This window comes from Corvus cornix, chromosome 2, assembly GCF_000738735.6.
Source record: "Corvus cornix cornix isolate S_Up_H32 chromosome 2, ASM73873v5, whole genome shotgun sequence".
Lineage (NCBI taxonomy): Eukaryota > Metazoa > Chordata > Aves > Passeriformes > Corvidae > Corvus > Corvus cornix.
The window spans coordinates 106,477,406-106,490,481 of NC_046333.1; the positions used below are offsets into that span (position 1 = coordinate 106,477,406).

General features: G+C 41.2%; 1 protein-coding gene across 5 annotated transcripts in view; it reads left to right on the forward strand.

Annotated features, from left to right (window-relative positions):
- The first annotated feature begins 3,503 nt into the window (after positions 1–3,503).
- Positions 3,504–13,076, forward strand: part of RBBP8 (RB binding protein 8, endonuclease) — a 42,117-nt gene continuing 32,544 nt past the window's right edge. The window contains exons 1-2 of one of the 5 annotated variants that reach the window (XM_019284079.3): positions 3,504–4,202; positions 5,817–5,866. The gene's annotated coding sequence lies outside the window, so the exon portion shown is untranslated. Of the gene's footprint in view, positions 4,203–5,816; positions 5,867–10,092; positions 10,199–10,288; positions 10,525–10,742; positions 11,631–13,076 lie in introns of those variants that run through there. The other 4 variants (XM_019284078.3, XM_019284080.3, XM_019284077.3 and 1 more) reach the window with 4 other exon arrangements.

Below are 13,076 nucleotides of genomic sequence, written 5' to 3' on the forward strand. Positions count from 1 at the left end.
TAAAAATTTTAGTGAGTCTTCGTTCAGTAATAGCTTGATTAAAACTATTATTTCATTTTGTAATATGAGACACAAAGAGAAACCTAATGTGCTAAGAATATTTCAGCAAGCCTCCTACAATAGAAAACTGTAGCTCCTTAATAAAAGTATCTATCTGGTATACCAGTAGAACAGCAGACAAATGAGTAGTACACAATCTACTTGGATTTTCTGAGGTCTTTGACCAAAGATTGCAGGGGAAACCATAAGTACAGACCAAGGGATGGGAAAGTAGTTCTCATATTTAAAATAACTGAAGGCCTAGATGACAAAACAGAAAAATAAAATATCAAATTTCAGCATGTGAAAAGATAACTGTGAGGTCCATGATATCTCATGCTTCCATGTCTTCATATAGAAAGCCTATTGCTTAATAGAGTATCATCTGAAAAAGAAGACAAATAATAGAAAAGTGTTTGTTATTCAGACACCCAAAAAATGACAGCAACGCCTCTTCTGGTTCCTGCCTTATAACTCTCTTTACTCACTCTTCTGTAATGATTATTCTCCATAAAAAAACCAGCAAAGCAGTCCTAAATGTCTGTAAGACACCAAAAAAATAATAACACTTAAAAGCTTTTTCCTCTCAGAGAAAAATAGCAAGCTTTTACTTTAGGCTTACTCTTGTAGTGAGAATAGTGGTAGTTCTCTTGTAATTTGTTTTTTATATTCTGCCAATGTCCAGTTCTGCTGTCTCAGACAAGGTAAAGGGGAAACTGTTGTCATCAACAAATCAGCTGTAACAAGTTCTAAACCTGTTCTTGCTCAGAAGAGCATCAAAAATGCTTTAAGTTGCATCCCTTGGCTCACTTGAAGGCATTTTTCTCTAGTTAGCCTCTAGGTCAGAAATTAACTGCTGCTACCTCTCCTCCTTTTCCAAGGTAGGACTTGGCTTACTTTTCATTATGCCCTTTATGAACCAACAGTCTCTTGCCCGTACACTGCTACACAACTAGTCAAGAGGAAAAAAATATTACCTAACTCTGATAGGGGGTGGGGGCATGTGTGTTATCTGAATATGCTTGTGAATATACTGAACAGCTTTTGATAGCTACGGGGAGGTATGTTGTAAACTCTCTGTAATGAATACTTGTAGACATGAATGTTTGTGCATACCTTCACTATAAGAACAAGTTGAAGCCTGTACCATTTATATTGTCTTATTTTTCAGAATTGCACCCCTCTGAGACTCTTCTCCTGAAGAAGATTTTATGTGATCACTGTATAAATTGGTAGAGTTCACAGATAAGCATTATGAGACTTTTCTTGATGGAAGCTGGAGAGGACAAACAGCATTTACTTCATTCTCAATAGGAAAAGCCTGCAACAGTAGGTTTGATTTTGAAGATAATTCCTCTGTGAAATCCATTTAATGCAAATTATAAGACAGAATATATATAAGAGAGAAATCGGTCCTTCAGGTAATTATACTGCCTTCTTCAGGAGGAAAAGCGATCTGTCTCACAGAGAACTCTAAGCAAGCCTGATACTACAATATTTATGTCTGTGGTAAGTCTATATTTAGAACTCTCATGAGTTACGAGGCTGAGAACAAGAGTCAAGTGATGTCTATCAAAAAATTTATTGATACATACAATATCTTCTTTGTCTTATACCTTTGCCTTTTACTTATGAAAAATTAAATTTCTCTAACTTGTGGAAGTGAATTTAAAAGCATAACTTAAAGTCTCAGTCCTGCCAGCAACTCTGTATGAGAAGCCCTAACTAATGAAAAGCCCCTGCTGGATCTCTAAGGTGTGTACATGGTGGGTTTTGTTTGGGGGAACAAGAGTCTGGAGAGAACAAGCTCCTTTAAGCTCTCAAGTCAAAGGAAGAGATAGTAAACATCCCTTTTATGCCTGTGCTTTTCAGAATCCAGTAAAGAGTTCAGTGGCAAGTACAATGCCTTTAAAGTTCCATCATCAGGTTCACTATAAGACTCCAAGTTTAATGATGAGCTCAGGATGCAGAAAGGAAAACTTCATACAGTATCTTTTATGAGACCAGCTGACATAGTTGGAAGTAGACCAGCTTTGAAGCACACCAGCCCTCCCAAAGTCTATTATACAAGCAGAACCTTTTCCACATTGTACAGTCTTACAGCTATTTTGGGTGGTAATTTACTTGTGTTAATCAGTTACACAGTTTATCCAATTATGCGACACTCATAAAACCAAATTGTAGGCAGACACAGTACATTCACATTGGATAGGGATTTACAGTGCAAGATGAAGTGTTTGTGGAAAGGACTTTGGAGTCTTTAAAAACTTCCATTTAATATAGCACCAAGACTGGGGCATACTCAGAACCCAATGTCTCCATCACATTTGGCAGTGGTGCCCGATTATTCAGTACAGCCTCCTGAATCACCAAAACCACTTCCTGCAGCGGACTTTCTGCAAATCTCTTATCCAAGTACTGACCCAGCCCAGCCCTGCTTAGCTGTATGAAATCATAGCCTAAGGCAGTGTGACTCCAAGCACAAACAGCATACATCTGCCATTTCAGCTCAGTTAGTTGTCTTCTTCAGAAAAGAGCCTTCCTTTCAAGGCAGTCATAAGATGCAGTCTTATAGGAAGGGTTATTCTCCTCTAGTAAAATCATCTGAGTATATTCAAATATCAGTTTGTCTTTCCTATTCTGGTCAATGGTGAAAACAATGCCTATGCTACACAACGTTGTTTGAATTTGGTGGTAACTTCCTGTTCTGATCACTGGTTGTCTAGTAACTATTATTAAAATGGGTAAGCAAGCAAAGATGATCTAAAAATTAAAAATATCACTGTGGGATCAATTTAGGAACAAACACAGCTTTCTACAGGTAATCAGAGCCTTTGACAACATTCAATACAGCAAACCTTTTCAAGTCTGAGTGTTTAAATTTAGGTGCCTAAACAAAAAATAAGCACACATTTAGAAAACATTGTATATAAAACCATTATTACATTTCCAGAAGTGTTAAGACTTTTACAGGTCTTACTGATTTTACTCAACATCTCTGACAATCATAGCAGGAGATCTGAAAATTATAGCCTATATTTGTATCTGGAAAAAAAAAAAGTACTAAGTTTACACAGATGCAGGCTTCTGTCAGGGCATATCCTGATCTCTGCCTACAGCCTGAATAACTATGCAACATGCAGGACTGCTGTGCAAGTATTCTTGCCCCACAGCCATGAACAAGAAGCAGTGCAGCTGCTGTTGCAGCCCATGTGCTATTGTAACAGGGCAGCTGCTGTAGTTCCTCACAGTTATGGAAGCATGTCCCATACACGCCATGTTCTCTAAACTGTTTCACCTTGAAACAGGCTGTGCAGTAATTCAGGGTCAGCTTGCACAGACCTAGGGCTCTACCAAAGTCACAAGGTGGATATCCCACATGCAAGCTCCCAATGTGCCGTCTCCCATGTGGTAACAAAAATATGTTCGAACCTATGCATAGAGTAAATACATTTTGTACCAGAAATAAATCTGAATTAGTGCACAATTTCGGGGGTTTTTAGCTGGTCACACTAAAAATTTGGTGTTATTTCATTATAATAAGTTGGTACTGTTAGTATTGTTTAAAAAAAAGACATTTTCTTCCCTGTTTCTCTTTGCACTTATGCTGACAGACCTCTAGCCCAGTTCATCTGCATATAAAATGAAACAAAATTTATAACAATAAGATCTTGTTCCACTTAACAAGGATGTATCACTCCCCTACCCCTCGGTAAATTATTTTGCTGGAGGCTACATCATTCTCTCTGAGTAGTATGTTGGGAGTTGACAGAGGCGTGAATAATTCGCGGCGTAGAAGCCTCCCCAGCCGAGCTGAGCTGCAGCATGTTGGGCCAGCCTTTGATGCAGACTGGTTGGGCAGGTTCCTGGGCGCCCCAGGAACCGGTCTGACAGGCCTGTTATGCCAACAAATTCTGGTATGATTCCATGCTCTCCAGAATGCAGAAACCTGCCCAGCCAGTTAAATGAAAGGCATATTAGGTTATCCATTGCACATTGTATATATCTTAGGTGCAGCAGATCTCCTCTCGGCATTCTCTAGTGTGGTCCACAGTGGCTTCCTCATCTCACTTACACTTGAGGTTTATAGCTGGAGGGGAAGTCAATAGTAAATATTTATCACCCCGACCAAGAACAGAACTTTTCACAATTCAAACAGAAGGGTGAGTTTTGAAAATCTTTCTTTAAAATTAATTTAAGATAACCTTAAGCAAAAAAATTCTCTGATGTTTGAAGGGTCTCTCCTTAATGTGTCTGAGTACTGCCAGTCTCTATGGCACTTGTTGACAGGATTTTTGTAATTGCAGCTGTTTGAGCCTTCTTTGTGCAGCTCAATATCATCTGCTCTGTCTGCAGAGTATTTACTGGAGAGACAGTTCAATGAACTTAGCACGGGAGTGAGAGATAAAAACTCCACTGCCAACAGCTTAGTATTTTGAGCAGTTCACTTAAGTATTGCTTATTGGTCTTCTCTTTTATACAGTGTTTTTATAATCTCTGCCACATAACAGCAGTGTAGTGATAAGGCATAGTGCCATTACAGTAAGATGTGTGGTTACTAATTCTTGCCAGACTAACTTTTTTAATTGTTCAATTTTATAGAGTGAGCTACTTAAGCCTAGATTTACCTACTCAGAGTTAGCTTCATGGTAAGATAGGAAACTTACCTGTCATTCTTCCTGCTTTCTTTCTACATACTTATTAGAAATTTACCTGTTTAGAGTGAGTAACGGTGGTGGTAATGGTAATAAAAAGCAGTGCTAGTCATAAAGAGTAGGCTGACCTGAAAGTTGTACCTGTATCTGCAGCTGAATCCATTCACAGGTTCTGTGTCAAATAAGAAAAATTAAACAGTGTGAAAACAAAAGCTGTGGAATCTGGTAACTGATTAACTACTGGAGCACAGAACTACTTGCTGAGCTGAATAGAAAGGAATGAAGACAGGTTTTGTCATGCCTGTTAGGACAAAATAACTCTTTAACTTCAGTAAATGTGAATCTTCTCAACTTCTGTGTAGCTACATTTAAAAAAACCCTCACACAGCTACTTCCATCTCCCAGGAATTCTTGATTTTGTTTATCTTTAAGCAAAACAGTTACTAGTCTCTTTTGTGATGTGAAAAAAACCCGTATCAGAGTCAGTGGATACAAACCACTAGATACAAAATATCTATACAGGATTATGTAAGACTTTATGGTACTCACGCAACAGGAAGCTTCAGTTATGTTTACTGCCAGCTATTTCCAGGTTGATGCTAGAATGAATATTATTCTTTTGTAGAGTGCCAAGAAAAAGACCTCCTCAGCAGTTTTAAAAACCAATGAATTGAAATCACCTTCTCTTTAGTAGCGCTGTATCTGTGAGCAAAATTTTTTCTTCAAAGTGTGGCTAAACAGAAAAGAACATAAGAAAAGTCTTGTAGTCTCAAAGAAGCTGAAAATATTCATCAGGAAAAAAGTTTAATTTTCTTATATTCTCTGTTGATTCTGCTATCAAATACGTAAGGAAAACTTGTTAAGGGATAAACCGTTTTCCAAAGAAAAATTACATATGGCTGAACCGCATGTTTGCACAAGAACTCTGTGTCTAGCCTATAAAATGCTACAAGAGAGCTTTGATTTCTAAAGCTATAGGATTTTAACACAGAACATGTTGAACATGTTTATAATTCAAACTAAATAAACTATTTTTTCTAAATGCTGCTTGCTATCCTCTCTCCCTCCAGTTTATGTGTTCTGTTTTATTTGAGTCTTCTTCAGCTGCCTTTTATTTTTTAGGGGGCTGGAAGAGCAGGGGCTATTGTTTGGGGATTTATTTTTCCCAAATGGTAAGTAAAATATTACTTCCTATATGTTGTTTCTTTTCTGTCTCTGACTTCATGTTGTTCACTACAGTAAAAGGTAGGTGGCATGAATTCATGGACAGGTAAACTTTTACTTCAGCCTTCCAAAGCTAAGATAAATATGCATAACTACTCAAAGTGGTCATGTTAACCTGAGAAACATCAGTAGGAGCAAAGCATTTCTGCATGCAGCTAACACAAATAGGTGCTGCTGCTTAAGCCTGAAGACCAGGAACACTGCACTGGGGTCCTGCAACAGCATCCCTCAGGTTGCTTTTTTTGTTTGTTTCCCCTCCATCAAGACTTCCTAAGAGACCTGAGAGTTTCAGTTGAATAAGCCCTGGCAATTTCTGACTACAGAGGAGGAGCAGTGAAAGCACTTCAAAGAGGGTTCCTTAAAGTGAACAGTGTTACTGGCATCAGGGAATTTGATCCTGGCTCAGTTTCAAATGTGGCCACGCAAGCAACTCGAGAAGAATCAGATTCAACTAGTGGGGGTGATGGAGTGGCTCCTCCCTACTTTTCCAGAAAAAGCAACCACCTGTGCCAGACAGCAGTGGTGTTGTCTGTGGTCTGTGTGCCCTCCCAGATGTAAGAAACCATGCTATTCAGAGCACTGCCATTTCCTACACTTCCAGTTCAAATCCCATTTAGGTAGCAGCTGAACTGTGCCATATGGTCTTATTTGCTGAATCTGAAGTTGGACTCCTTTGATGTCCTTACTGGCAACTGCAACATAAAGTTCATTAAATGAACATGACTAGAGAGTTAAACAATATATTTATCTTTCAGTTGCAGATCTTTAAGACAGGGAGGCTGTGAACACACTGGCCATGTATATGCATGTGTAATCTATTATGTCTGATGCAAATACATAAGGACCTCACTATTTTATTTTATATATATATATAGATATGTATATATATATGCAAAGAATTAAATGGCTACCTTTATGCATAATGCAAATAAAACATTTAAATTGGACTTCCCATTGTAATTCAAAGCTGGTTTTAATCTTTACATCTAAATTTAAAGTAATATAAACAAAAAAAGTAATCTTTCTACTAATCTCTTGTAGCCCTACTCTGCATGCATATGCACTGAACTAGGTCACCTGCTGCTACCTGAGTGGTTAGAAACACTGATGCAGCCTCTGTACGACCCCTCAAAAAGGGAGGGGGGTGTGTGTGAATTAAAGGCTATTTCTAAGTATATCTGTGCTGCAACAATGCAGTACTCTTACAACAGAACTTCAGTTATTAGCTGATTTGCTGGTAAATAGTCCAGTCATCAAGAAGAAAAGCATTGCCACTAAACTGTAACTGAAAATCAACAGCTCCACCTACTATTGCAGGATTAAACATTTCAGCCCATCCAGGTCTAAAATGGGCTAGGACAAAATAAGATTCCCTTTTTGCAGAATTGCTCGTGGATAAGTGTTCTGTCACCTAGTTTCATGTGCCACAGCAAGGGTTATTTCGAAATCTGGACACGAGCCATGACACCACAGGAAGTTTCGTATCTGTTCAAGCGCGGCAGTAGTGAAGCTTTTTCCCACAGTTTTAATGTCTAGGTGTGTGTGATCACTCTTACGAGGTGAATGAGATGCAGTTCCAGTTAGACTAGTCATCTTAAGACACCCAGTGTAAGTGACTGTGGAATATCAGACTCTCCAATGGTTTTCTACCCTGTTCAATGAGCCAGGAATCTGTTCAGTGGCCAACTATGTGATTACAGAGTACATAAAATCAAATAAATCTGGAAGGGAGATAAAAGTAAAGTTCAACCGTTAGTGTTAATCCGTTTTCACTTACTGTGGAGTAGATAAGGATAACACTGTAGAAGTCAGTGGATTTATATTGCTGTAAAGTTCAACATGAGAGAATATGAAAACAAACAGCTCACAGTTTATTGGGGAATAAAAGGGATGACATAATTATTTGCCAGAGTGCTTCCTATAAATAGTAAGAAAGGTACAGCTTATGGTAAAATATCTGATCAATCAGCAAGAGGGCTATTTTATTGCTACTTACCAGATCTGTGTGTAGATTTAAGACATCTGCTTCTCTCAACTCTGAGGAAATTATTACTTGCCTACATCACAAACTTTTAGATTACAGAAGTTTCAAAAGTAGAATGAAAAGCAGCCAACAAGCATTATTTAGAAAGACTGGAGTGTCTATCACAGCCTATTATGACATGACAGCTTCTTCCAAAATATGTAGCTAATCTTAGCTCCACCATGTGCCTACTGATCTGGTAATGGATCAAACTTACAATGTAAGCAATCTGCTCTTGAGCTCCTGAATACCACTTTAATTTTATTTAAGTTGAAAAACAAGGGGTTAAACAATGGTGAGGAACAAGCAGAAAAGTTAAGTACAAGATTTCTTCAAAATACTTCAGAATTCTTGGTATATACTTGATGGGAAACAAAAAGTATTTTCAACAAACGGGAACAACAGATTGAAGCCTGAATCATGGACCATCTCTTGTCTGCCAGTACTTCAAAATACCTCAAAAGTGTTGAAATAGTATTACAGATCCAGTTTTATTTATGCTGTAGCTCCTTATTTATGATGTTTTCTTGAAACCTGAGTGATCTGAGTAATGTAAAAAGAGTTAGATGGAACAGCTACTAACAATTATGAAATACCTGAACACCTAATTTTTAAAATATTGCTATTAGCAATCTAGAAGGTATATGTTTCAGCACTGGCCCTTCCAAACTGATCACCATTGTGTCTTCTAGCCATGGCACTAAGCTGCCTCTGCAAGAGTTCCATACATACCAAAATGGTCCAGTGGAATCATGTGAAGGCAGAATAGTAACAGTGAAAAGCTGTGTTTTGTTTCTATTTCATCACTAAGAACTTCTTAAAATCAAGGGGTTTATCTCATTGCAGACAGCAGGGCTGGTCCCAATGAATGAAGGAACATTGATCTGCAATTTGGGAAAAAAAATAACATTGAGAAGTGACAAAAAAGTTCAGCAGCCTTATGCTGTACTAATTATATGTGCCTACTGGTTTCCATACTCACATAAAACATAAAAATATGCCTAGGCTGCTCTGCCATAGAGTAAAATGACAAGCCATGGAAACTCTTAAGATCAAGAAGGCAGAAGGGAAGCACTGCAAATACTTCTGCATGTAAACCCCAGCAACCAGATTACAAATCCTGTGGCACAGATAGATTTAACAGCATAGCCCTAAAGGCAAGGCCACTTCTGGCACAGTTGTACACCCCAGTGACCCTCTTCACATCTAAACCAGCAAGAACTTCTTTCAGGAAGGCAGGGGCAGCATGTGTTTCAGTGCAGACTCTTGCACACACCCTTGCTTTTCCAGACTGTTCTGTGCCTGCGGTAACACTGAACTGGGGCACCAGCCAGGGCCTGGCTTGTCCCCTCTGGCAGCTCTCTGTGGGAACCCCAAGTACCAGGCCACAGGAAGAGAGGGCTGGGACAACATCTGGTGACCTTGATGAATGAACATGAGCCAGCAGTGTGCCCAGGTGGTCAAGAAGGCTAATGGCATCCTGGCCTGTGTCAGAAATATTGTGGCCAGCAGGACCCTGTGCTTGGCACTGGTGAGGCCGCACCACTAGGGCTCTGTTCAGGTTTGGGCTTCTCAATTCAGGAAGGACATTGAGGTGCTGGAGCATGTCCAGAGAAGGGCAGCAAAGCTGGTAAAGTGTCTGGAGCACACGTTCCATGAGGAGCTGCTGAGGCAGCTGGGGTTGTTTGGCCTGGAGGAGGCTGAGATGAGAGCTTATCGCTCTCTACAACCACCAGAAAGGAGGCTGTAGCCAGCTGGGGGTCAACCTTTTCTCCCAGGCAACAAGTGACAGGACAAAAAGAAGCGGCCTCAGGTTGCTCCAGAGGAGGCTTAGGTTGGACTTTAGGAAGAGTTTCTTCACAGAAAGGGCGATTAGACATTGGAATGGATGCCCAGGGAGGTAGTGGAGTCACTGTCCCTGGACGTGTTTAAGGACGTTGCACTTAGTGCCGTGGTCTAGTTGACATGGCGGTGTTTGGTCAAAGGCTGGACTCGATGACCTCAGCGGTCTTTTCCAGCCCTCTTGATCCTGTGATTCTGTGGCCGTATCACTCCCGCCACCTGAGCCCCCGGCGGGCGGGCGCCCGGGCTCCGGGCCGGGGGGACGCAGCCCCTCACTTCCCGCTTTCTCGCGAGAGCAGCACGGAAGCCTCGCGAGAGCTGCCCGCGCGCCGCCTCCCTGGGCAGGGACGGCGCTCGCCGCAGTTTTTCCTTTTTTTCCCGCCGTTGGCGCGCGGAGCCGCCGGGAGCCAACCAGGTAACGGCGCGCGCTCTCCTCGTCCTCCACCGGGGAGCGACCGCGAGCGCGCCGCTCCCGCTCCGCCCCGGGGACGGGCCCCGCCACAGCCCCGCCGCAGCCCCTCCGGGTCCCCGCCGGGCGCTCTACAGGCACTGTCCCGCCTGCCCGAGGGAGCCCCGTTCTCTCCGCTTGGGAGGCTCCCGCCGCTCGGGAGAAGCGGTGTGGGGGACATGCCATACCGCTCCTCTGACGTCCCGACTGCGGGGTGTAACCCAAGCCTGGCGGGAAGCTCCCAGGTGTTGGTCATGGCAGGATTTCCCAGAGCATCCCGGCGTGTCTTTCGAGTGAGTGTTCTGTGCGGTGTTCTTGCAAGAGGGAAAGGAGAACAAAATTCACCGCCGGGAGGTACAGGAGAGTTGAGTTTGTAGGAGCAGCCGGTGGTTTTTGGTGGGAATTAAGGCGCCGTGTGCTCCCCAGAATCCCGGAGGGGCGGTGTGTTCCTGGCGGGAAGGTATTAGCTCCGACAAGCAGCCTCAGCACATTCCCGGTGCGGATCGATTGCTGGAGGCAGTCATTGTTGAAGCCGTGTTTTCAGGGTGCCGGAAGGAGTTATTTGTAGAAGAAGAGGGAAATGGACGCTTTTAAGTGGTTCTATGAAAGCGTCAGTCGGCAGGATAGCAGCAAAGCAGGACATCCGGGAGAAGGGCTAGCACTGTGCTTCCATCCTCCCCCCACGCAGCTTCCACTTCTGTCTTTGCCTGCAAGTGTCCGTACATCCAGCTCAGGCTTTTTTTCCCCCTAAGGACTGGCAAGCACTTTCATAGGACTGGAGACTAAGCCACCACTTTTATGCCTGTGCAGCTGCCCAGGCGTGTTAAAGGCTCGACTTGAACGCTTCTTGCGGGCCCTGTATTTTAAGGGAGGTTCAACACCTGTGGGAAGCAGTGTATCATTTTGGGATCTTGAAGCAGATGAAGCTTGGGAAAATGCGTTGCTCTTTTTTCCCTATTTGTAGTCGGTTAATGTACTAATAACTTGCAGAAACTCTGAGCAGGCTTTGTGCATTTTTTTTTCTTGTAGTCATCTTGGCGGAAAAAAACCCCAAACAAGTATTAGGGCCAGCATTTACTGTCTAGAGTCGGATGACCTTTCCGTGGAAATGAGTCATCTGACATACTTAAATATGAAACAGTAAGTGAAAGCAAGCTTCTTGTTTTCACTGCGCTAGTGCTTGATAGAGAAAAAGCTTAATCCTGAAGCATCAGTTGAAGGTGCAAAGCAAGAGTTTGAAAGCCATTCCTAATGTCGCTAGGCAATTGATTCCACAAAGAAGCATTGTGAGATGGCTTAATGTGGCTGCACACAAAGTGGAGCATTTCATCTGCAAAGATGCAAGCAAACTGTTGTTCAACTTCTGCTGGAGAATTGTAGGCATTGCTAGTTTGAAAAGGTAATTTTATTTTCTGTTAAGGACTTCTTTGAAGATAACACTTGCTAACTTGAAACCATATACTGAAATAGGCACTGAATTTTCTATGGACAGAGCAGGTTAAAGCAAGTGTGGATCTGTCTGCTTCAGTACTGTAACATTTAAGTATCCTTATGCTATCGTAAACATACAGTTCAAGTGTTTCTGTTGAGAATAATGTTTTGGTCCATTATTTTTATTTCATTGTAAATACAGCCAGACTGAAAAAAAGTGACTTGCTTAGGATGGTGCGCAGAGAGACGAGACAGGAGAGTGGAACCAAAGCCTCCAAGCCTTACACTTGGTTACTGACCACTGAACGTTTTATTGTGGTGAATCTGGGGGACCAGCTAAATGCAGTAGCTGCATTCAGATACTCTTTAAGTTGTTTGAAGGCTCTCAAGATAGGAAATGCAGCTTCTTGACTAGTCATAGACCTTGTATCAGCTGAGCTATACCTTATGCCTCGAAAATTTGAGAGCAAATAGTTCCTTCCATTTGGCAATATAGGCACGGTGGTTTGCTTGCTCAAGTTGCTAATTTAGGAATAGTACAAAATACCTATCTTTCTTTTTTTACTGTATTTTATATTACAGAGACATAGAGATAGCTATGTCCACCTGATAATGACAGTCCCTGTTCAAAAGTGTTTGTTTAAAATTGCATAAAAATAGGGAAAACTTAGAATGTCCAGTTTCACAGAGAGGGAACTGAAGGACAGCGATTACAGGAGTATTTCAATATTGGACACACAGTGCCAGTAGAATTGAATCTTAGCTTGGCTCAGAGCCAGATCTGAGTACCATGCTACCACTGTAGAATGCCTGAGGCCATCATCTCTGTAAGAAACCCCTCAAAACAAGTGAGAATTATGGGTAAATTATCCTAAGTTTTGCAGGCAGTCAAGCTTTTAAGACAGAGCTATCTGATTTTGATAGTTTTTTCAAATATTAATGTTTTGGAGATTTATAGATTTTGAGATTAATCTCCTTTTTTTTTTAAATCATGGAATGGGAATAATTTCAATGTAGAGTTATGAAGACTTCAAGGGGATGTGAGCTTTTCTTTGCAAAAGGGTGTAATTTGAATCCAAGTTTATGAAAAGGATGTATATACACAAATCCATCTCTGATAAAACTTTTGTCAAATGCTTTCACTGGCAGCCAGATTTTGGCACTATGGCTTACTTTTGGAAAACAGGAATTAGATAGGAAAAAAATAAAGACTCCTAAGTATTTTAATCTAATTTTAAGTTGATGGCTTTTTAAGGGGAGGAAAATTCTGTTAGTTTGTAATTACCTGTAGCAAAATACTTAGTATCATCCAAGCTTTCAGGGTGACTATCAGTATAAAAGTACACAAATATATATCCTCGACAAGGATAGACAGTAAACTTAGTATTTCATCCATGGCTACAAGTTATATTCT